Source organism: Protopterus annectens, chromosome 2.part1, assembly GCF_019279795.1.
Source record: "Protopterus annectens isolate FY-2018-M chromosome 2.part1, PAN1.0, whole genome shotgun sequence".
NCBI classification, from domain to species: domain Eukaryota; kingdom Metazoa; phylum Chordata; order Ceratodontiformes; family Protopteridae; genus Protopterus; species Protopterus annectens.
The window spans coordinates 675,675,900-675,703,022 of NC_056729.1; positions in this window are offsets into that span (position 1 = coordinate 675,675,900).

Consider the following 27,123-nt stretch of genomic DNA (forward strand, 5'->3'; position numbering starts at 1 on the left):
CAATAGTGGCATTGTGCCTTCTGGCCATGCTACCATGAAGCTGCTATCATTATTATTGTTCAATGTAGTACCATCAGGCATGCTTTTTTCCAGGGTGTAAAAAACCCATAACTGCAGCACATATGGAACTAGAGAGTTAAAGTACTGTATATGACATTACTAATATGTGGCAATCCCACCATCCAGTGATGTGCTCAGGTTACTGATTACTACTACTATGTAAAGAATGTAAAAACATGTAATTTGAGTGGTATACCATCATGTCTGCCCTGCAGATGAGCTTGAAGGGGGTGAGATGCTGTTGCTGAGCGTCCTTGATTTTATGGCTTGTGTGCCTCAAAACTGTTACTGGCATAAGGTAATACCAACTTAGTGCATCACCAACAGAGATGCAGTAAGGTGCATATTTATTTATTATTTATTTATTGGCATTTGATTACTGGGATAGTCCACTGGGCCTTGAGAGCCTGTTTTCAGTGGAGCCCCAGGAAGAAAAGCTCCAAAGCAAGTAATAATATAGAACAATTAAAATAAAATATATACAGGCAAGTTAACCTCAAAATATCAAGGTACTAGTGAATTCATACATAAATATGTACATGCAAAGAGAGTGTGAAATAACGGAGAAAAGAAAATATAATTTTTACAGGGTAATTGACTTCAGAGGTTTAGCAAAAATATGAAAATGAAAATCATGCATAAAATTTAGGAGGCACATACATACAAGTCAAGGATGTGTAAAGATAACCTTTGGGGGTAGCGAAAGTAAAGGTGTAGAATTAGAGGAGAAAGGAGATTTGCAGGAGCATTTTGAGAGGGAGAAATAGTGAATGTATAGGTGTAGAAAAAGAGAAGGACAGGGAGATTTACATGAACTCAAGAATAGAAGGGAAAAGAAATAGAAGATATTGAAGTGAAGATACATTCTGTTATAGGAATATGAGTAACCAGGTTATGTGATAGTTAGAGGCTAGTGTATGGTGGGGTAAAGGTAGGAGTAGTGAGGAAGCATAGGGATAGGCTTTAAATGAGGGGGTATAGAGCAATTACAATTCCAAATGGAAGAGAGATAGTTATGTAAGGAAGTTTTAAAAGGAGCAAGATGTTGCTTCTTAGATCTAAGGGACTTGTTTGGTAGGTAGCTGATGAATAAGGAAGTGAGGGCCAGACATACTGAGGGTTTATCTACTATTTTATGGGCTGAAATTAATTGAATATAGGAGAGATAATGTGGTAGTTCGAGACAATTTAGAGAGTGTAAAGCTATACAGTGATTAGTAGAGCAAGACATATTAACAGCAAATCTAGCTATTTTGTTGTAGCAGGTTTCTAATTTTGATGTTAGGGTAGAGAGTAAGTTGATGAATAAAGGAACACCATAAGTAAGAGAGGGAAGAAGATAAGTAATAGCTAGGGTCTTTTTAGTGGTAGGGTTAAGGACGTTTTTGTGTATATACAGCAAACCAAATTTTTGTTGAGTTTTTTAATGTTATGTAGAACATGTAGATCGAATTTCAAGTGTTGAGCTATAATAACCCCTAGTAATTTAGTATGCGCAAACATTTCAATAGTTTTGTTCTGAGAGAATAGAAAAATTGGCCTTTGTTTTAGAGAATTTTTCTTGTGGAGAAAAACAGTTAGCTTGGTTTTGTTAAGACTGAGAAGCAGGTGATTTTTGATAAGCCAATTTTCAACAGAGGAAAATGCTATTTGGGTGATGTGCTGGAGCTTGAGTACAGAATTAGCGGAACAAATGATTGTGGAGTCGTCTACATATTGGATACGAGAGCCTTGGGTAAGACATAAGTATAGATTATTAATAAAAATGCTGAGTAAAAGGGGACCTAAATAGATCATTGGGGAACACCAATGGGGTTGGGGAAATAAGAAGAAAAAGACAAATTCCATCTGAATGCTTGTTGCCTATTAGACCGATAGCTAGAGAACCATTTGAGTAAATGGGGGGAGAGACCAGTTTGTGAGAGTCTATCCAGAAGAAAGGGGTGTGAAATGGTAATGAAAGCTTTAGATAGATCTAAGAAAGTAGATGAGACATATTGATCAGAGTCCAAGAAGGAGACTAAGGCTTTCATTGTACTGTGACCTGGACTAAAGCTATGTTGTGTAGGAGACAGAATATGATTATTGGTGAGAAAGTCAAGGAGTTGAGTCTGTATACACTTTTCAAGAATCTTAGAGATAGGGGAGAAAATAGTGATTGATTGGTAATTTGAGAGGTTTGATGGGTCACCATCTTTGTGGAGAGGTAAAATAAATGTAATTTTCCAGGTATTAGAGACATAAGGTTCAATGATAGATCTATTTATAAGCATTCTAATGGGATATGCAATTGCATCCACAGCTGTTCATAGGTATACAGCTTATCAGCTGCATTGGAGTCTGGCTTAGGTTTAAAAGTAGTTGTTTTATTAAGGCAGTGGGAATGGGTTTTAGGAAGAAGGAACTTAGAATGGATTTGAATATTTCTGAGGACTCAAGAGAGGATGGTGAGGAAGAGGTGAGGGAGGGGAGGGAAGAATCAGAAGTGATAGTAGAAGTGTTTAAGTTATTTTGGTGTGTGGTGAAATTAGAAGTGATGTTGGATATAATATTTATGAAATGAAAGTTGAAAAGATTTGCAATGTCCGGATGAGTTTTGTTTGAAAATTTGGTTGGCTGGGCTTCAAGTACCTGGGTTTAGAAGTAAGTTTATGGCTAACCAAAATTTTTGGGGGGTTTCTTGTGGTTTGACTGAAATTTTAGGAAGTATTCTTTTTTACCTTTTATTTGTTTTTTAACTTGCTTGCAGAATTGCCTAAAGTATTGTTGTGTGATTGGGTTTTTGTTTTTTTTTGCCATTGTTTCCAGTATTTATCTCTGGTTTGCATTAATTGCATTGTAGCTTTTGTTAGCCAATGGGCATAACTGGATTTTGCCTTTTCATTCAGGTGGGAGCAGATTTGTTTAGTATTTGTAGAAATAGACTATTGAAGTAGTTTACTGCTTCATCTAGGGGAAGGTTTCTTAGGATATTCCAATTCATGTTTTTCAGTAGGTTAACAAAAGTTTGTGGGTCAAAGTTAGTTACATTTTGGTGCGTTTGTAATAATACCCTTTTTGAAGAGAGGGGGATGATCTGAGAACAAAGAATGGCAGATGATCGCTAAGAGTATTTGGGAGGGTACCTGCTGAGGAGATTTTATTTGGGTCATTGACAAGTATCCAATTTAAACTAGGGCCTTCCATATGATCTTTGTTGAATCTAGTGGGAGATGTGATTAATTGGGTGAAATGGAATAGTTTGATGTCTCTAGAGGGAAATTTAGAGCAAATAGCAGATATTGGACCAGTTTATATATATATATTATATATATAGTAATTGGCATTACCAGTATTTTTTGGCATGTATTTTTTTGCATACACTTCTGGTACATCAGTACCATCATTAGGTGCAACCACTGCCATAAACCACTATTACAGGACAGGTGCTCACAGCATCACTGTAAGGCAACATTGGGATGGACTGCATAGTAACATGTGTTCTGTCTATGCATACCTGTGCCCAATAAATCATGGTCATTATGTGCTACATAAACCCACCATCAGTTAACCTTTGTTCCAGTCCCACCTCACATTGTCCACTATTTGCTATATATGTAGGCTAAGTACAAGATTGCAACAGTGCATCTCACACAGCCCCACAGCCAATACCTAGCTGGGTCACTGCTATCCACAACTCAGCCCCAATCCCAGGCATCTATCATTGCAGCACACCCTATGCTCATCACACTACTGTCTGCAGGTGGCTATGGAGCTCTCCAACCAAAATTCTCATATTTAAGGCAATTAATCCCCATAACTGCTTTGGCTTGTATCCCCTTCCTTCATCACGTTACACGATTCACTGTTATCAAGTAATGTAGAGCTCCATCAGAAACCTTTCTGTGTCCTCCATCGCCTGACAGCAGGTAGATGTGCCACAACATCTCTCTAGGACAATAGCAAGACACTAATAATATTACCCACATATTCTCCCCACATATGATTGTTTCATGTACATTTACAAAATGACCTACAGAGTGGTCTGTCATCTCCAGAAAATTTCTATGATATGAGGAGCACTGCAATAGTCTTGGGGCTTGTAGCACAGCAATTAAAACAACAAGACAATTGAGGGTGAATGTCTTAGAATCACACATTTAACATGATGCTTACCGGCTCTGAACTGTACAGTGAGGCTTGTATATGACTATGCACAAGCATAAATGACCACAAAGCATAATGCACATTGGTGGGTGGGTCCATGAACCCACTGGAAGCTACATGTGAAACCGAAATGCAACCACGGGCATGGAAGTTGATAATATGGGGTATATATATATTTAGGCCAGTATGTTTTCACATACCAAGCACTACTATGGCATGCAATTCATTTATGCATGGTTATATAATGGCATTTGGTTTGAGTGACCTGCCTGCTGCCCATTGATGCACATCATTTGATACCCATAAGTGCATCAGTGTGAATCTGCTTCCATTTTTCTCTAGACTGCAACCTGTGAAGTGGTCACAGTTTCTGAGGGGGCTGAATATGGAAGGGCTCCCACATGGTACAGGAAGAGGGTGAAAATCTTTCTGTACATGCTGAATAGTGGCCGCTGGGTGTGCCAGCTGCAGGACTCATATGTGAGTCCCAGATGCCTGGTACTGCCTTGCCTAGGCTGTGAGTGATGATGAAGCCATCACTCACTCTTGTGAACAGTGCCAGCATAGAGACAGTGACCTGGAGAGACACTACCATGACCTTTTTAGTCAATGAGAAGAGGAGGTTAGAGAAAGTACATTGGGGTTTTGTAATAAGTAGTAATGAGAGGTAATTACCTGTGACTATTCTGGCATAAGTATTTAACAAAATGTAGGATATTTGAGTCAAAAATATCTTTTCTTTTCTTTACTGCTTTTCAACTCCTGTGAGATAAAGGACAATGAGTTAATCCACTGGAGGTGGCCTACAAAACTCTTCAGACATAGGGGAACGTATATACCACTGATTTTACAGCTGCTTATATATTAAATATGTGCACTAGTGTCCATTTTTGTAGTTATCTGACTTAGTTTAACCATTGCATACTGCTTTTGTATACCTACTAAAACATGTATCTTGGCCATTCATGATGACCTGTTCTGCCACCCATCATACATCTTATGATTTCACTGGTTTCATGGTAACGATGACTGGAATATAATGATTGTCACCAGTGTCATGGTAATGATGACTGGAATCAAATGATTGTCACTGGTGTCATGGTAATGATGACTGGAATCTAATGATTGTCACTGGTGTCATGGTAATGATGACTGGAATGATAGTGGATGCTCAAATTCCCATCCCAGGTGTCATGACCTATGTTTTACCTGAGCGTTTGCATTCCTACATTACCATGTCCATAGCCATGCACTTCTATTCATACATGGCTCTTTGGTCTGCCTTTCCAGAATTATTCATGTTCTGTCCATTCAAACTCCCCTGCTGAATCCAGTTACATCTGGCATACCATGGACATGCATCAGATTGACAGTTGTCATTTACTGATGACTATCCTGTTTCATGTTACATTACCACCACCAGGCGTCTATGGCTTGAGTTTATGACATTTTGTCTTCTATGACTGAGGCTCAAGGACAGAGTCACCAATGTGCAGAAGACAGAGTCTGTCACCTAATTGTAGTTCTTTTTGGCACAGTGTCTGTGGTTCCTGAGGTTGTTCCAGCCAGCTTCCATGGCCCTTCCATGTCAAACACATTCACTGTTCACATGGCTTAAGCACTGGGGGACTGCTTACTTAACATTTAATCTGGTATATATAGTACATACACACACATGTGCATATATATATATATATATATTTTTTTTTCCTAAAGGCTTGTAGCTGAGGTGCAAAATGAAATAAAGTATTTCTTCTGCAATCCCATTGCAGTTTAAATAAAATATTTATTTTTTTAAGTCATTTATATATATATATATATATATAGAGAGAGAGAGGGGGCAGAGAGAGAGAGAGTGAAAGAGAGCATTTAATCTGGATCCTTGTTACACATTCATGAAACAGTACTATTTGGTCTGGCATGCATACTGTATTTTGTTTCCACTGCATAGTTAGCATATTAGCCCCCACCACATACACACACACACACACACACACACACACACACACACACACACACACACACACACATGTTTAGCCCATCCTGTATAGAAAGCATATATTTGTTCATAAAACTGAATATTATAGCACTTTGCAAACTATCAGAATGTAACTCTGCATGGATATGAAAGCTACAATAGGACTGAAATACTAAAACTAATGTTTTGAACCCATTCAAAAAAAGTTATGTTATATTTTTTTCAGGGAGCAAAATTAACTTGTTACAAATTTACAGTTACTTGCTGAAAGTAAAATATAATAAAAACATATATATATATATATATATATATATATATATATATATATATATATATATATAGCTAGATATACATTTCAAATGCAGTTTTTCAGTTATTGACCAATATGTTTCTGATATCTCAGAGTTTCTACACAATTTTTCATATGGTACTCATTGCAACATGTCCCATGGCATTCTGGATGATTGTAATGAGAGTTTATTTTTTAAATATTTTTATTGGTTGTAACATCAAATGTTATAAAAAAAGCAAACATATTTGGAAGCACTTTCATGGTACAGTTCATGGTGTTGTTAGCTATTCTTGTATAAGATACAACTATTTTTATATTGTACTACTAAATAACTATTTACAATATTTATTTATTGATATTTGATTGTCAAGAAGGTCTGACTGGGTAGAAGTCAATTTTCAGTAGAGACCTGGAGAGAAAAGGTCCAAAATTAACCAATATGTACTGTCTGTGTTCTCCTTAAATATAATACTTATTCTATATAATACATACAATTCTTTATTAATTTATTTGATACATATTTCCAAAATTGCTGTATTTCTTGGCTATAATTTGAAATTTTTGTCTTTTGATTTATTTTTCCCATTTATTATTCCAGTTTATTTGTTATGACCTTCCTGAAGGAACAATATAAATTCTATAAATGATGGTTTCACTTCTTTTAAGCCCATTTCTTATTATTTTTCTGCTATAACTAATATTGACCAAAAAGGGGATGCTTGTTAGTCTTTATACCTGCTGGTACTGGAATATTATATAAAACCAAATTATTTTGTAAGCTTAAAATTTTCTGTCCATAGTACCTGACTAAATGCTTCTGTTTGCTCCCCATAATTTTGTATACTTAACAAACATATGCTCCCAATCTGTATCTATATTTTCCCAACATATCCAACATGTAGAGTTTCTTTTATTTTTGTGATTCTTGCTCTTTTATGTGACTATGAAATGCTCTATTTAAGAATTTCTATGTATATATTCTCACAAATAATGAATTGTCATACACTTAACAGATCTTGATTTGATGTTTTTTCTTTTAAAGTAAATTCAGTATTTTTTTTATATTTTTAAGTGTTTTTGTCCAATAATTATCTACTGAATATGACCCCATTTCTCTTATAATTTTCTATAAGTTAGATAATAGTACTAAATGAATAAGTTATCTTATTTATACAGTCTAATAATTTTGGGTATTCTTTTAAGTTGCATATTGAAATGCTTTAAGTTCACTTAAATATATATTCCCTTACGGCTTGTACAACAATCCAACTTCTTTCTTATATATTAGTATTTTCTCAGTTGTTTTAACATTTGCCCCTTTGATACAATTATATGAAGCTAAGAATGTAATGTAGCCTTATGTTTTCAGTTGCTATTTCTTAATAAACCAATATTCACATTCAATAGAAATACAGTGAATAACTAACCTCTTAAGTAAATGCATTTGTGTATGATGTTTTTAATAGCCCTTAGTGTATTTTTTAGATATTTGGAGTAAAAGAGATTGGTTGTATTGTATTGAAAGTAATTTGATATTAATTACCAAAACTGGTTGTGTAACACTTCTTCATTTAAATTGGTTATTTTGGATTTATTAATGTTACACAGCTGCAAGTGTAGTTTTATCCCATTAGCACCATATTCGGGTCTATATAACGTTGTCGAACTCTTAAAAGTTCGAACGTCATATGGTTGACACCATATGATCGAACTTTTAAAAGTTCAAATGTTTCAACGGAGATCTCCATACAGTGTGGAATGGGAAGATTTCCCTTTTCTGCACTGTAGTGCAATCTTGGAGTTGGTATATTTAAAGAGTGGGGGGGTGTGGTGGGCACAGTCCCCCACATGGGCTTGACCCCTGCTTAAACCATTCAGGTAGGTTTTTTCTTTGGTTTATTTTTTTTTATTACATTTTCAAACTTTTAAAAGTTCGATCATATGGTGTCGACCATATGACATTTGAACTTTTAAAAGTTTGATTATGTAATATAGACGCCCATATTCAGTGTTCAAGACATACTCAAAAGCAACAACGTGAATGACGGTAGGTTTGCAACAAGATACATGTAAAAAAGCAGGTGAAAAACAGACCAAACCAACATGGCTTAAAATGATAAAATCTGACTTTAATTCACATATACACAAATGATAAGTGCTCTCACACCTTAAAGGCAAATCATCAGATCATAATACAGACCAAAATAACAGATAATGTATTTATACATCTTCTAATTGATTAAAATCACCAATTTACAAGACAATTGGTAATAAAAAACAATAATGAAACTCACATGACCTAAGTGCCAGTTTTAAGGGCACCATATCAGATCATTTATCTGCTTGCAGTCTGATGATCCATTGCATTTCAGCTACTTCAGTGGTGTTATTAAAATCACCTCCCCTTATATCCTTATATATCAATTGCAAAATCAAAAATCCAAATTTATGTGATTGTCCATATGTGCTAATATGTTTAACTAAGGCATTGGTCAATTTACCTTTCATATATCACTGGAGTGTTCAAGCAAAAATTCTCGTAATGATCTATTTGTTTTGTCTACATAAAAACATCTGCAGATTGTACAAAATTCTAGGTAAATAAGATCAATACTTCTACAGGTGGCATATGAATCAGGGGTATAACATATATTGGTATCTGGATGCACAAAGAAATTCTTATCTGAAATAAACTTGCAAGACATGCAGAAACCACACAGAAAAGTGCCAGCCCAAGCTGAAAGTCTTTTGCTGGATTTATCATGTATATAACATAATCACTATTTCAAAAGACAAACTTGTAAAAATGTAAACACTGCAAGAAGTTCCAAAAGCGCCAAAGCAGTGCAAGTCAAATCAAAACAAATCAAGCCACTCATATTACTGTTTTTAAACATGTGATGGGAAGGTGGGGAATTTAAACCCTAGTGTTTTAAAATGTTTTTATCTGAAGAAGTTGTTTTTTTGTAAACAACGAAAAGCATTGTTAAAGCTTAATAAAATTGTTTCCTGCATCTGTGTGGAAAGAGGTCATGTTCTGGGCGATTTGATAATCACTATTTCAACGACCGACTATTTTTAAAACAAAAACCTAGGTTTTGTACCTACAAGATTTCTAATTTTATCATTTACTTGTAGTATTCACCAGTTCTTCTTTAAGATATCACAAACTACATTTATATCACTAGAATATGTCAATGATATTCTGGTATAGGTAAATCCATTCTGTGTTTCATTCACTTGATTAGCAATATTTAAATGAGGTCTCATCCTGCCCCTTTTAGGTCTGCAAATGTATCCCAATGCTTGGTGAGCCCATTTTATCAAAAGACCTATGCAAGCAGTACTATTGGTTGAGGTCTCAGACACTACCTAAGTTCTAACCACTCCATCACTAAAATGATCAACAACCTTATTATTGGCAGGCTCAGGCAATAAATGAGCCAATTCAATCATCATATTAAATAAGGTTTTACATTTCCTACTCTCTCTCTTTGGACCTCTTTGAGAGTAGATATGACCTCATTGGTCGAATGCCCTCTACAAATAAAATCATTGGCTAAAAGGCAAAACCCTTCCTGCAAACAATGTTCATCATTATTAAGTCTAGAGAACCTGGTAAACTAACCTTTAAATACATTTTTGTATATAAAACTGAGGTACATACTAGTACAATAGAGTAAATTGTTCTTCTTATAAGGTTTCCTATAAATGCTTATCTTAACAGAGCCATCAGACATTTTAGCAATGCTCACATCTATGAAATTAATCATATTCAATGAATGCTCAGTCTTAAAACATAAGAAGTTAGTCATCTCTCTTCAATATAATGTAAAAGCTCATACAAATCAGATAAAGAACCTGCCTATAAGAGAAATATATAATTGCCGAAATGTTTATAAAACTTTATATAATCAGCAAATCTATCGTTCTGCGATACAAATGTAGGTTCCTAATGGGCTAACACTGTGTTCACATAATTGTTTGCACATACGGTGCCTGTGGTGACTCCAACCTTCTGTAAATAACACACATCATTTAACACAAAAACATTGTTCTCTAATACTAATTCTAAAAGAGATAATAATAAATAAATCATATTGCCTGAAAAGCAACTGTTATAAGTAAGAAACGAGAAAAGTCACTGCCGATGTCATTTGGTATCATTGTAAAAAGTGAACAAACATCAAGAGTCACTAGAAACCACTCAGAAATATCTCCAGAACTTAAAACACAATCTGAAAGTAATTGTAAAAAGTGCATTGCATCTCTCAATACAGAAGGTACCATATCAAGTACAGGTCTTAATTTTTTTATCAGTAAAAATGGATAAATGTTCAATTACCCATTTCCTCCCTGCTACTATTGGTTTTAAAGAGGGAGCATCAGGACTTTTGTGTATTTTTGGGAGGCCATGGATCACAGGAATTAAATGATGCTCAACCACAAAAAAACCTATACAAATCAAACATAATGATATTATTCATTAAAAACTCATAAAGTGTAAGATGGACTTCTTTGATTAGTTTACTGACTTCAAATCTATATAATTCAGCATAGGTATTGGCATCAGATAACAACTCATACATACTGTTTAAATAAAAAGTCATATCCATCACGATGACAGCTCCACCTTTATCTGCTGGTCTAATCAGAATAGAGTACATTTGCTGAAGTTCTTTCAAAGCTCTGTACTCATTGACTGGAAGATTAAAACATTCTTTCCTAAGCTTCACAGTCAATGTATTCATAATATCAAATTCACAAGTCTTAACAAATGCCTCTAACGAAGGATGGATCACTGGATTAAAAGTACTGGGTTTCCTGAAGGTGGATGGTTGTGTCTGTGTAGAATATAAATATCTTAACATCACATTCCTGGCAAAAAGACTTCAGTTAAGGATCACATCATAGACATATAAACGTGTAGCAGGAATAAACAAAAGACCTCTCTCAAGGACTGGAGTCTGAGCAGATGTCAATGACATAGACGAGATGTTGTGAATAAGAGAGTTCTTGACCACAGACACTACAGCTGCAGGGGGTCTCGGATTGGCATTTAGATTGCTCTGCCTCCTTCCCATGCACTCTGATCGTCCCATTCTGGATATCTCTTTGTACTTTTAAGATGAAGGGAGAGTCAGAAAAAAATGGGATTAATGAGGCTGTTGCTATAGCAAACATGTTCTTATGAACAACAGGCATATTAGAACCATTGTCATGTTTTACATTAGAAACTGTCTTAGTCAGACATTCAGAGCCAGAGGTCAGTATATGTCTGGAAACAGTATCATTGACATTGGATGGCCCCTCACCATAATCATCATTACCAGGGGAACTTCTATTTCCATTCATATGACTTATCTGTTCATGATCTCTCATCCAGGAAAAAATGTTTCCCCTTTTGAAATCATTAAAGTCATGCTCTATCTAACTTCTTCCATTTCAAATTCTGTAGCCTTGACTCACAAACTGATACGTTGCTATACATCTCCTCTATAGTGCATTGATGAGCTTCTAGTTTATACTTTTCATTAACAGTCTTCTGAAATAGGATAATCTCATTAATTAATGCAACTTCCATAGATTTAAAGAACTCACTCAACAGTTTTATATACACATAACTAATATCAACATTTAACTTCTGCCAGTGTTTCAATGATTCAGCAAAAGTATTACCATAAGTCAGCATCTTAAGTATATGTAGTACTCTGGGTATAATATTATGATGTAAATAGGCTTCTAGCTGATGCTTTAACAGATAAAGCTTGTTCTTGAGATCTTTCAAAGAATCATGGAAAGAGTCCATATCCAGAAACTCTGCTTCTACACCACTCTGGTCATCAATGGTAAAGCTCAGAGTCAGCAAAGGATTAACATCCACTTGTAGTATGCAATGTAGATGGTCATGGCTGTTCCTGACATCACTGGGGGCATTATCAAGTTCAAAATCAGTCCCCTCAGCCATGCTTCATGTATCATTAACAAAATCAGAAAACGAGACATACTCAAAAGCAGCAACATGAATGAAGGTAGGTCCGCAATAAGATAAAAGTAAAAAAAAACAACGGGAAAAACAGACCAAATCAACATGACTTAAAACAATAAAATCTGAATTTAATTCACATATAAATAAAAGATAAGCTCTTTAGAACCTTAAAAGTGATTCATCAGAATACAAACCAAAAAGCAGATAATGTATTTATACACCTTCTAATTGATTAAAATCACCAATTTACAAGACAACTGGTAATAAAAAACAATTAATAATAGAAATCATGTGACCTAAGACTTTCAGCTCAGATGGTACTTTTCCGTGCTGTTCCTGCATGTCTTGCCAGTTTATTACAGATAAGAATTTCTTTGGGAATCCAGATACCAATATATGTTATACACCTGATTTACATGCCACCTGTAGAAGTATAGATCTTATTTACCTAGCGTTTTGTATGATCTGCACGTTTTTATGAAGGCAAAACAAATAGATCATTAAGAGAGAGTATACTTGAACACTTCAGTGATATATGGAAAGGTAAATTGACCAATGCCTTAGCTAAATATATTAGTACATATGAACAATCACATAAGCTTAGATTATTGGTTTTGCGATTTATATATAAGAATATAAGGGGAGGTGATTTTAATAACATCACTGAAGTAGCTGAAATGCAATGGATCATCAGACTGCAAGCAGATAAACAATCTGGGTTAAATGAGATGGTGCCCTTAAAACCAGCACTTAGATCACATGATTTTTATTATTACTTGTTTTTTATTACCAACTGTCTTATAAACTGGTGATTTTAATCAATTAGAAGGTATTATCTGTTTTTTGGTCAGTATTCTAATCTGATGAAGTGCCTTTAAATTGTGAAAGTGCTTATCATTTGTTTATATGTGAATTAAAGTCATATTTTATTATTTAAGCCATGTTGGTTTGGTCTGTTTTTCACCTGCTTTTTTATAAAAAATGTTCAGCCAGTATATACTAGTTTTATAACTAGGAACTATAACTTAGCTTTATATAGATCCAAAATCCTGGCCCTCCGTTGCTCCATGTCTTAATACATTTTGTAAGTTATTCTTGGCTTATTAGGATAACACAAGCAAGTTATCACTGTTCTTTCTATTTTCTTAATCTGAACTTTATTCATTTATTTATTTTCAATTTGTTGACCGGGGAAATCCAGCTGGGTACAAAGGCTTCTTTTCAGCTGAGGCCCAGGGAGAAGATGTCCAGTACATGTAGTACAATCAAAATCTTTTAAGTTATATAATATCAACAGTGTGAGGCAGAATACAATTAAAAGTTTCTCTATTACATGATCGAAACCTTAGGTTATCGAACACCTAAAGGTCGTTCACAAAATGTCAAAGTCTGAAAATTGTGAATGGCCGTTTCCACACAGGGAAACAAGTCATTTGGCCCTTACATGGATTTTGTTCTTTCCCTGCTGTAGAGCGATCTCGGAGTTGGTATATTTAGTTGGGGGGGGCGCAGCCCCCCACTTTATTTCTGTTTATAACTTTTTTTTAATTTGGCCAATGGCATTGTTTCCCTGTGTGGAAATGGCCGTTTTCAGTCTTAAGGGTTCGATATTTTGTGATCGACCTTTAGGTGTTCGATAACCTAAGGTTTCAATCATGTAATATAGACCCCAATTAAAATACATTTTACCATATAAAAATAGATAAGATAGTAACTATGCATACCGTAGTAAGGTTTCTTTTACTAATTATACTCTATACAGAAATAATTAAATAAATAACTATGCAATATGATGGATGTTGCAATACAGAGAATTGAGTTATTTACAAAGGGTGGATAGCAAAAGGTTGATTTAATTCTGAGATATAAATGAAATGAGTGGTAAAAGAGTTACGAGAGGCATAGGTAGAAGGCTGGGTGGGTGAACAAAGAGTGATAGTAACAGAGTAGAGGACAGCAGAGGTATAGTAGAAGAGGAGGAAGAAAACAAAGATGTTATACTTATCCTGGAGATGTACAGTCACAGAACCAGGATGTTGAGAGGTGTTCTCTTAGATATATTTTGAAGGCCTGTTGGTTTTCAAGAAGCCTGAGAGCATGTGGGAGGGCATTCCAGAGGATAGCTATAGAGTTTGAGTATAAAGAGGCTCTTGATGCATTTTGGGTTTAAGTGATGGAGAGGAAGAGGGTTTGTCTTTACAGCGAAGAGCTTTGGTAGGGCGTTAGTGTTGAAGCATAGCTTTTAGTGTTGGATAGTTATCAGGGTAGTATATTAAAGTATGAGCTGGTAGTAGCTGACTATAATGGAGGTGTTGTGGGAGTTCAGTCCAATGAAGCTGTTCAAGAGCAGAGCACTGATGAGTTCTAAAGGGGTGATTTGCAGCAAGGTGAGCTATTTTGTTGTAGCACTGTTCCAGCTTTGCATGTGTGGACGTTTGTAGGTTAGCAAAGAGTGTTGAGGCATATAGTAGGGTAGGCAGGAGGTAAGCTTTACTTATGGTCTCTCTAGTTCTTTCTCTTAGGTAGGGTTTTGTTCTATACAAGAAATCGAGCTTTTGGTGTTTTTTTAATAATAGTCTAGAAGTACAGATCAAATTTCAAGTTGTCATCAATGGTGACTACTAAGAGTTTGTTGTTAGGGACCTGTTCAATCAGGGTATTATTTAATGAAGTGATTTTGACAAAAGTTTTCTTTTGGGAACATGTTTTAGGGGTGAAAGTAGTAGTAATATTTTTTGGGGGGTTAAGTAGGAGTTGAGAACTGTCTAGCCAGTATTCTATGGATGTAAATGATTCTTTGGTAATTTCTTCACGTTTTTGTAGGTTATAGGCTGAGAAAATGAGTGTAGCATCATCTGTATAAGTATTAACATTGTTTGTTAATGAAGTATAAGATTTCTGGTGATAATATAATTTTAATCACTAATACTCTGTCTTTTTGTTCCATTCAACTTTTGCTTGATTTAGTTACTGTATTATTTTTATTTATGTTTATTCATATTACTTGTTCTGTAGTTAACGCTAGGGTTATTCCAAATTGATTTATTTGTCAATATCTATATTACATTTTTCTTTGAAAATGCTTATGGTATTTATTTTCTGATTCATAATTAAACATTTTAGTACTGTTAAATTTCAGTCCAGAAATATCACTGACATTTTCAATTTTATTCTGTGCTTCTTTAAAGGAAGATTCTATAACAGTGTCATTAAAATAACATCTCCAAGGAGTAGCATTTTTATGTGACTTGATTATTTATCTGAAAACCCATTATATCTGTATTACTTTTGGCAATATTAACCGTTAGCTCCATAGCTAGAGTGAAAAGTATAGGTGACAGTGGACATCCTTATCTGGTAACCCTTTTAGTTTTTGCTACTTCTGAGAGACGAGGGCCTAATTTAACATAGGCATTATTTTCTTTCCCTGCAGCTGACTATAATTTGCCTCAGATTCTTTCTTCTTTCACTAGGTCTACCAGTCCCTCCTTAGCCTTCCTTAGGCTCAGCATGAACCTAGCCTTGGGTCCTTGGGTTGCTAAGGAAATCAAGTGCACTAGGACAACATGATGCTGCATGCTGTGGAATGCGCCCTGACCCTTGTGCCCTCTTGGCTGCTTTGACACCTCTGCTATTTCTGCTCTTGGGAAGGGCATGCACAATATCCTGACTGTGGGGCTCACCTCTCAAACAGCACAGAGCTGGTCAGGCTCATATGCTGCATATTGCAGCAAGCCTTTAGGCTGCCATCCTCACCCCAGGATGGCTGATCCTGCATTGGCCTCCCCATGTAGCCCCTTCAGTGCCAGTGCCACTCGTATTCTAGTTCCTTACAATGTCTATTTGTGTTATGTTCTTTTCATATTGTCCTGCGCTAGACTGCTGACACTGAATCCTACTTGATTTTCATGTATCAATTTGGATTTTTTTCTTAGTCTAACAATGTATATTGAAATAAACATTGTATAATCCACATTTACTAATGTGGTTGGATGATAAGATGTACAGTGAGTAGGATCGTTATCTGTTTTAACATTTCTGTCATTATGGAATACCCTCAGGATCTTGAATATCATTTTATATTGAATTATAGCAAATTAATCTGTTATTAATTGTACAGCTTTAGTTGGGAATAACTTACAAACTTCCAGAATTAATCCATCTATCCCTGGAGCTTTATTCTCTTTTAATATCTTTATTTGCTGTATGACTTATTCTCCATTAATCTTTTCTTGTTAATAGGTCTTTAACTTCCTCAGACAACCTCTTATGTATATCATGGCCTATAAATGATTATATTTGTTTATTGCCTGGGTATATTTTATTTCCTTCATTGAGTTGTCATAATATTTTGTACACCCATTAAGTATATCTTATATGTCTATTTAATTCTATAACCTTCTAAAGACCTAGTAGGATTTAGTTAATATTTTTGACCTATTGGCCAATTTATGCAACCATCTGAGATTAATATTATATGATGTTAAGTTTCCATTTTTCCTATATAATATCCTTTTGTATGATCAAATAGTTTTTGTATATATTATTAAATGCTTTTACTAAGTATATTTTTCTCCTTTCTGCACTTTTTGGCTGTATCTGTCTTCTGTTGTATGTCTATTAACTGATTGCCCCATATTATTTTGTATCTAATGTATAAGTTTCCCATACATACAATATTTTAAAGTATCCCAGAGCATATTTCTACTAATATTTTCTTTGTTGTAAGAGGTAAAAAATATATTTATTTCTTCTGTGAACCATTGTTCAAATTTCTCATGTTTCAGTAATATATGCAGGTATTCTTTGCCCTAGTAGCTTATTATTATTTGCTGTTAATGAAAATTTTAAAGAATTATGATTTCATGTGGGGCATGTAATTATTCTAAAGTCATTAGCCTTCTCATTTAGGTCCTTAGATAATGCTATTTTTTCTGTCCTGTAGTCTAAGTACCAAAGATGCAAGAACAATGAGTGAATTTTCAAGAGTTTTCTTGTTTTCTTCTGGTCAAATCTATTAATTTAACTGATTCATTTTTTTTTAAATTTCTTAACATGTGGAATTTCATTATAGCAACATGAAACTGTTCTATTCACAAAGAATCATGTTTACTCAATTTGTTTGTGACAGCAGTGTCTGATTTGTTAGTGGGTCACATGGCTCTCAGGCAGTGCCTAGTACTGTTAGCATTTCTTGTAATCTCCTATAGCAACACAACTCCTTTATCCCACTGCTTACGCACACAGGGCTGAGAAGCAGTGGAGCCTTGGAAGTGATAAGCATGTGATGCCAGAACTTCCAGAGTTTGGAAGTAAGGCAATAGCAGGGGTCTCACCTGCTGTCAGTTTTTGCTTAGTGGTGTTGGTTTTTCTCTTGATTGAATTTCTTTGAATGTGTAACCTCTGGAGTGTTCTCTGTGGATTATTCATTGTTCACATTTGCCTCTGATTTAGAACTTCACAGAGGACACAACTGAATACTCACATTGTAAGAACTTTGAGGGGAAGCAGGGACACAGATTATAGATATCCCTAGAAATATGATACACACTGAGCCATGTTTCAAGCTTGAAGGAGCTCTGAGATGTATTCATCCCAGAAAGATACCAAGGCCAAAAGTTCTTCCGAGACCATTGCTGAAAGACAGTACATTTCCAATAACTTCCAGATGTTTCATGCATCTTACTTGTGCTTGCTACTAACATACCAATCGCACTTTGTTGCCTTCCCCATAAATTGTTCTTAAACCTTCTTCGGTTGTATCTTGTCAAATGACTCAAAGGCAAAGCCAGCTTTCCTTAGTCTTCAAGAAGCAATTATTAACTTCTTTCTTCATTTGAACTGTGACTATTACTTACATGTGGCAATGGTTTATACTGTTAGAAGCCTTCCACAAGTTATCTGCCCAGGTTTTCTAATCAAACATTTATGCCCTGCCACGAATACTTTATCTTTTGATAGAGGCTGGAGGTATGTATTCTAATTCAGGAACTCCTTTCTGCCAAGCTTAATATTACACTCCTTTCAGATTCTGACTGAAAATGTATTGTGAAAATGGACAGCTAGTTTATCAACAAGTCACATTTATATGAAAAGAAAAAAGGTCTTAATTAAAATTGTTCTCTGTGTACATTGTACAAAGTCTCTTTTATCTAATCAGTTGAGCTGTAATTGAAAAGGAGATAACTACATTTACAATTGCAGTGATGCTTGTTGTATTGGATATAAGCAATAGCAAGAGATGAAAATCATATGCAAGATAAATTAAGAGAAACATAAGCATTTAACATCTGCAACTGCCTGACAGTTTCAAGTTATGTTTTCTGGCTTCATTTCTTGTCTTGGGAGTCATGTTGTTAGAATGCCTCCTGACTCAAGCATGTGTGTAGTTTTACATCAGTTTCTGCCAAAAGACCCCCCCTCCCACCAAAAAAAAAAATTATCTTAACTTTGCAGCTGGTGCTATTGTTACTGCTTGAGTATGAATAAAACTGTATCAGAAGGCCAACTGTTCTGCTGTCTGTGAAGCCTGTCAGTATACCTAGTCACAGCAACTTCCCAAAAAGTTGTAAGCCTGCTTTACCACTGGATTTAGTTAAGGCTGTACAAAACAAAAGCAAGTTATTTACAATATGAATTCTTACAAGGACAATCTGCTCATACCTTTTTTCAGATTTGCATAAGGAGTAATTAGTTTATGTTTTGCAATTTATACTCACCTCTCTTTTTGAACTACACAGTACTAAAACACAGTCATCTCTCTCTATAATTTTTACCAGAACATCCAATAAAGCTCTTTAGCAATCTGCAGGCTGGTGTCCCTTTAATCCTGTACTTGTAGAAGCTTAACTAAAGCACTGTAATATAAGTTACTACATATAACAGATTAAACAGATACAAGCTCTGTAATGTTGCAGTCAGTTTTATGGCAGCTGCTAAAGCCCTACCAGTGTATATGCAATTAACATTTTTTTTCTTTCAGTACAGCTTTACTGCTAGCAGCAGTAGATTTTATTTTTGACATATTTATTTATTTATTTACTAGGACAGTGGCCACATGGGGAGAAAAGCTCTACTATTACACACAAAGTAAAAATAGTTTAAACAGACAATAATACAAAAGCTGTAGCAAAGAAACATTGATTAAGAAATTTAAACAGAAACATTATTATTAGAAGCCAATAAGTGTATTTTATTGGTATAAGCAGATACCTGCACTTATTTGAAATGTCTCATCTAAGTGTGGTTCTATTTTTGGGTGACATGCATTACTATATCTTTAAAAAATGATTAGATGTACATTCCATTGATGAGACTGTTAGCAATTACTTTATCCAGCTACAACACTAGCAAATATTTTTTTTTTATTTTACACTTTTTCTGTATTATAATTTCAGGTACAATATTGTTGTTGGGGCATCTTTCCTGGATCATTAAAAAGCCACCAAAATGCAATTGTCTAATTCATAGAGTGGTAGTAGGATAACTGCCCTTGTAGGCCATTTTAAGTATAGCCTATTACCCCATGTAAAAATCAAATCCTGCACCTTGTGTCTGTAAGGTAAAAAGCTTAACCATTATGTTCACTCCCACCAAACGTTGCCACAGGAACTTAACAGCATTTTGAAAAAAGATTGATCCCAAGTATTTTTCAAACTCTCCTTCTGCATTTGCTATATACATAAAAGCCTAACTGGATTTTTAAAAACTTTTACTGCATCAAGGGATGACTATTTATCTGCCTGTTTATTAGAATACATATTTATGCAAAACTGGTTGCTTTATATAGTTAATGCTGCTGGTTGCAGCCTTGTGAAAAAGCAACAGTAAATAAAAAGGAGATATTTCCTGGGACTTGCATAAGGGAATACTTCATTCATCAACTTTGCCTCGTGATATTCTTATCTCTTTATAATCAGTGAAAGAACATCTGAGTGATTATTGAATTGTTATGGCATATAAAATATTTAATAATGGCAATCTGTCATTTTAAAAAACTGTCATCAAAATTTCATCAGTCAGATGTTTCTTCTTCATAGGTTCATAGATTAGTACTAAGCTAATTGCCCTTGTGAGCCATTTTAAACCTAGCCAATTATCCCTTGTGAGACTCAAACCCTGCACCTTGTCTTTGTAAGGCAAACACCTTAACCATTCGGCCACCCTCCCAACCCCTGTTTTTATGATAGCTGATCTAATATCAAATCAGGTAAAGGAGGTGTTTAATTAGACCACTCATTGAATACCATTTGAAGAACCAATTATTTCTAAACATATGGACTTGATAAACCTTATTTTTTTTTAATCAAAGCAAAAACTCGTACTCTTACCACTATCTTTCTTTTAGATGCTCACTATAATACCCTTATGATGTCTTCATTAATTACTAAGTCTCAATAAAGGAAAAATATTCTTTATCTACCATATTTCTCTGAATAACAAGTAAATAGAAGGAGATCTGGAAATGTGGAGATCCAGATCTTATTCTTCCTGTATACCACATAGTAGGCAAGGAACTGAGGCATCCCAGTTAAGTTGCACATTGTAAATCAAGAATTTTGGTGATATCCAGCATCACAGTCACCTTCTCATTTTCCAGTGATGTCTGCCACATATCTCAACATATTTTTTCAATAGTATAAATTGGATTGATTTTACAGTTGTTCAGTAAACTAGACAGCATGTGTAAGGATGGAGTGATGGGGTTTGATAAGAACATACCTCCCTTGGTACATGATCAAAAGTTAATTATTGAAGAGCAGCAGGTAAGCAGTTTAGCTGTTAACCAGGATGTAAACATACCAGCTAACAAAAGAACAGCTGCTACATCAAGAGCTTCTGCTACAATCAATGATTCCAACAGGAGTTTTGTGGCACAAGGAGGTAGACTGAAGGTGCCAGCAACTGTTAGGACTTATGCAACTACGCTCACTGACTGGTTTAAGTAGCCACTAAAACTAGTATGCCATGTACAGTCTTTGGTCTCTGCCATTAATGATACTTTAAAATGGAAGATGTTTAAATATGAGAAATTACTTCAAAAATACAGGAGATTACTGTTGGATAATATTTATTTTAAAGATAGTTTATCAGTGAAATGGGTACCAAAAGGATTATGGATTGTTAAGTACCCTAATAGATTGAAGGAAGGTTCCCTTTTACAGAAGGAATTATTGAGTTTTTGACTGTGTGGGTTTAGAGTTTATGGACATTTTATGTAACGATAATGAAAGAATTTTAAAGGAAACAGGACAGGATATCAGAACACTGCAAGAAGAAATTACCACTAATTGACTTTTTAGTTCAATGGACGATCAGTACAAAGGTATTTTTGAAAAGATTGAAAAAGTATGCACTATTATTAAATGAAGGAAAGAAAAAAAAGTTAGTTAGGGACCAGGACCAATATAACACCCGTCCAACTCCAGTGGTGAAGCCTAATGGAAGATTGTCTGTAAGTAATGAGAACAAAGGGGTCGATCCAACAATGGACATCTTTGTTGATGATGATGATGAGGCTTTTTTAGATGAGGACAGACCCCCAACACCAGTCATCCAGGATTTTAAACGAGAACGCAACAATAAGTTTGGAGGTCACAACCTGAGACACATGGCAGTCAGAGAGGGGAACGGCAGACAGTGAAGGAATGACATTTGAAGTGGTAGCAGTGACAGAGATAGCTAAGGATTATCCATCATTTTGCCAAAGTACTGTTTACAACTTTAGAGGATTTAAAATTTACAACTACTTTGGCCATCACCCCCCCCCCCTTTTATTGGTGAGCTTTTTTGTAAAGGTTTCATATTTGTATCGGCCACTAAGTTTAATTTGGTAGATAAGTTGATTGACTTCAAATTGTTTGCTCGTAAGCTGAATTTAGCTTTATTTTTTAAAGACAATAAGCAACCTAGTGACCTGGATAGTGGTTTTGAAGATCTAGTTTGGTCAGTCCTCCATTGAACCCTATTTTAATGTCCTTTGAAACTCTTGTGAAAAGAAAATGTGAGCTTTGAAAGCCAGCTATGTATTTTACAACTTATCCAATGAGGAGAAGAAAATATTGAGGAAACTCACCAGTAATTGGTCAATTAAAATAATGAAACCTGATGGGGGAGTGTGCTGTATCGATAGATCGTTTTTTATATTCTCGAAAAATGCTATAATATCTTAATGATGGTAAATTTTTGTTGGCGTTAGTAAAAATGAGATTAATATTGCATACCAGCATATTGATTTTTGGCTAGAGGACATTACCACAAATTCTGGGGTGGACAATTAGACTTGGAAATTTTGACAGTTGACAAACCTCTTATACCAAATATTGTAGGTTTTCCAAAGGTCCATAAATCAGTAGAATAGCCTCCACTTCATCCTATTGTGGTGGCAGGAGGCTCTAAAACTGAGCCTTTGGCCAAGCATGTTGATACATACATACATACATACAAATATTTCAAGCATGGGCATTAATGCCCTTCTAGCTTGCCAATATACCAAAACACTTGCTCCTATAATAAGTGTCCAGGCTGTTCTTAAAAATATCTAAACTAGTACTTGCTTTAATGTAATTTGGTAGTCTGCTCCATGCATCAGCTACTCTGTCAGAGAACCAATTAGTACAGTTCTCATTCCTATAGAATCTTCTACATAGGTTGTCTGATGATTCTGTAGTACTTTTTGTTAACCCCAAACATTCCCAGAGGTAGTTGTCACTAAATGCCCTATATAATATACATGAATAAGATCTCGTCTTAGATATCTGTAAGAGACACTGTACAAGTTCAAATAGTTTAGTCTTTCATAATAACTTAAATGTTCACATCCATGGATACCCTTGGTATATTTCCGTTGTACTCTTTCCAGTTTACTCATGCTTGTTTTCTTATAGGGTTTCCATATTGTTATTCCATACTCAAGTTTGGGTCTAATGTAACTAACAAACAATGACTGCATTATTTTTGATTTCATAGACTTTAGAAATCTTTTTATACAACCTATAGTTCTATAACTATCATTAACCAATTGGTTGATATGACTGGAAAAACTCATAACTGAATCTACCCATATACCCGGTCCTTAAATGAGTCCACAGTTTCAATCAATGTGTGCTGTATTAAATATTCACATTTCACTTTATGCCTAGCAAATCTCATATGCTTAGTTTTTGATGTATTGATCAGGATATTATTCTCCTGTGCCGAAATGGTCAATTTAGTCAAGTTATTTTGCAGACATGCCTTATCTGAAACACATCTAATCAGTTTACCCAGTTTCAGGTCATCTGCATATAGACTGTAGAACACCTCAGATGAAAAAGTTAGGTCTGAAACATACAATCTAAACAAGTAAGGGCCGAGGACAGAGCCCTGTGGGGCACCCTGACTGTAACCAAGGATTTTGTCTGTCCAGTTGCTGTATGATACTTGCCATGTCCTATTTATAAGCCATACAACTATACATTTTATCAAGAATATATCAATACCTAGTTGTACTAATGTACTGATCAGTGTTATGTGTATGACCCTGTCAAATTCTGAAGCTAAATCTATATAAATTACATCACAGCATAATTTTGATTATATCTTAAAAACATTTGATGATAAACCATATAGTCTTAAGGATACTTGGCAGTTTTTGAATGAACTATACCATGTCCAGTTTGATGAAGATGTTACATTTTTGGTTATTGATGTGAAGGATTTGTTTTTAGTAATTCCAACATCAAGAGGAACTGCAGTGGTTTCATGAAGCTTTGACAAGTGGCACTAAGATGTCTTCCAACACTATCAGTGTTTTGGTGGAAGCCATGGACATTGTGTTGTCGAACAACTTTGTAGTTTTTGAGTCCAAGTACTTCAAACAAGTTATTGGGGTGGCTATGGGAGCATCAACAGCCCGAGTTTTTGCAAACATTATTTTGGGTCTATATTAGATCAGCGAACACTTAAAAAAGCAAACGCTGATTGATCGAACTTATGTAAGCGAAAGCTTACAATCTCGAACTGTCAGAACAGCTATTCTTTTCCAAGGGAAAACAATCGCTGATCCAAAACACATACACATAACACAAGCACACCAAACATACAGCAATCCACACACATACACCTAAAATCTGACACCTAACCCTACACTAAACTATACACACACCACTAACTATCCACTTACTTTAACCCAAGCCTTAACCCTAAGGTCCGTCACTATCGCACACTCACCTCACCCGCTCCCTAACCCTCACTCACCTAAACTGCCCTAACCCTCACATCCACACAATCGCACACATACCTAACCCGCGCCCTAACCCTAACTCCCCTAACCTGCCCTAACACTCACATCCACACAATCACACACTTACCTGAACCCGACCAGTAACTTTCCACCACAGCACTGAAAATACCAAAGCAACAAAAACGGACAACCGAATTCTTTCCCTAGGAAAAAATTCGGGTTTCTGTTGCTTCGATATTTTAAGCTTTCACTTACATAATTTCGATCAATCAGCGTTCACTTTTTTAAGCGTTTGCTAATCTAATATAGACTCCATTATTTTATGTTTTTTTCCCTCTGCTTTTGCCAATAACATGAAGGTTTACCTGACATTTCTGGGCATTGTATTTATTTTATGGTAGGTAATTCTCACTGTATGGATGTATTTTTGAGTTATATCAACAATACTACTTCATTTCTGACTTTTAAAAGGCATTTTTATGCAATGAAATTTGACTTCTTGGATGTTAAAATTACTGAAGATGTTGACAGTGAATGCTTTCCTTTGACAATTTATAGGAAAGAGACATACTCTAGCAGTCTATTGCACTTTAACTGTTACCACCCCTTGTGGCAGAAAAGAACTGTGGTTAAAACTCAGTTCATTAGATTGTCATGTCTGATATCTGATGATAACATATGGTGAAGAGGTGTACACTTTAACACAGATGTTTCAAGACAGACACTATCCTTTAGACTTTATACTACATCTAAATGAGTAGGTTATTGCTGAGAGGCCCCACTATTTTAAACCGGTTTTGAGTTATGGTTTTGATATTCTGATGGTAAGATCAAAAGTGAGTTATGTCTATTGAAGGGAGTGCAAATCATGACAATACTGATGCATTTCCCAGGGCATTGGAATGTATTTACATTAAAGTTACCAAGGATGTTAAAGACATTTTAACAAAAAATTGGTTTAGCTTTATTACAGTCCAGAGTTTGGATAAGTTTTTGGGCAACAGTTGTACTTTTCTATTCAAAACGAGGGTTAACCTTAAGAAGAGATTTGAGAACTGTGGTATGAGAAAGGAAGACCATATGGCTATGAAGTGTATGTACACATGTAGTATTTGCAGCCAGTGTAGTTATGTTTTTGAGGGTGCCAATTTTACTATAGGCACATTTCCAATGAATGGTCTTCCCTAATGGAAAATATAATTGTAACATTAACGGTGTGATTTATTTAGCACAATGCAGTTCATGCCCTGCATTTTATGTTGGTAAATCATTAAAGGCTTTGAAAGTTAGAATTTACTAACATAATTATGCTATTAAGAAGAAAGATGGTAATAATGCATTATGGAGACATTCAGTAACTTGTGCACATTTTAAGAAATTTTTGTTTTTTGTACTGGAAAAAGTGACTTTTTTTTAAATGGGGGTAGCTGGAAAGCACATGTTGAGAAGAGTGAATTATATTGGCAAGTATTACTAGATACCACCAATCCCCCCAGGTATCAATGATGAATTATTTATTTATTATTTTATTGGCATTTTTTACCGGGAAAGTCCACTGGGCCAAGATGATCCCATTTTCAAGGAAGACCCGAGGAGTTAGTGACAAAGCAAGTACAAAATGATTTACAGAAATTATCATAAAAGTTCAAAGAGTTCAAAAAAAGATTTAGCTCCAGACTGACCGAACAAGTACAATAAAAGTACAGTAAAAATTAACAAAAATTAACATAAAAGTTCAAAATGTTCAAAAAGATGTACATAAAATTTTCATGGAAGAATTTACGTAGAATAAATAAACATAACATTTTCTTGAAAAGAATTTGCAGAATTTACATAGAATGAAATAAACCTGCTACAAACTTCTTGACATAAAAGTTTTTTTCTATAGTATGACAGAATAATCTACCAATGTGTTTTAATGTATGGGTTTTTTTGCATACACATTTGTTGTTTTAGCTGCTGTTCCTTTAAATCTTAACTGGTTTATAGGTTTTAAAAGATGGTGGGAAACATGTGGAACATGAATGGTTTCTCTATATGTCCTTGGTGTGTGTGTGTGTGTGTGTGTGTGTGTGTGTGTGTGTGTGTGTGTGTGTGTATATATATATATATATATATATATATATATATATATATATATATATATATATATATATATGCACTATATGCGTCTGAGGAAGTAACTGATGTTATGAAAGTGCTTACGCTACGTTATTAAAAGTTATTTACATTCTGATTGGAGTTCTCTGGCTACTATTACTTGCTACAGCTGCCTTCTACTTGGTTTGGAGGGATATTTTTGTATTTATCTACTCACCTAACCTGTTGGGACTTACTTTTGGGACTGTTATTTTACACATGTCCAAAAATATGGCTGATACTATATTCCCAGTGTCACAGGCTTTGTTGACTATGTCTAAGAAGCATATTAGTGC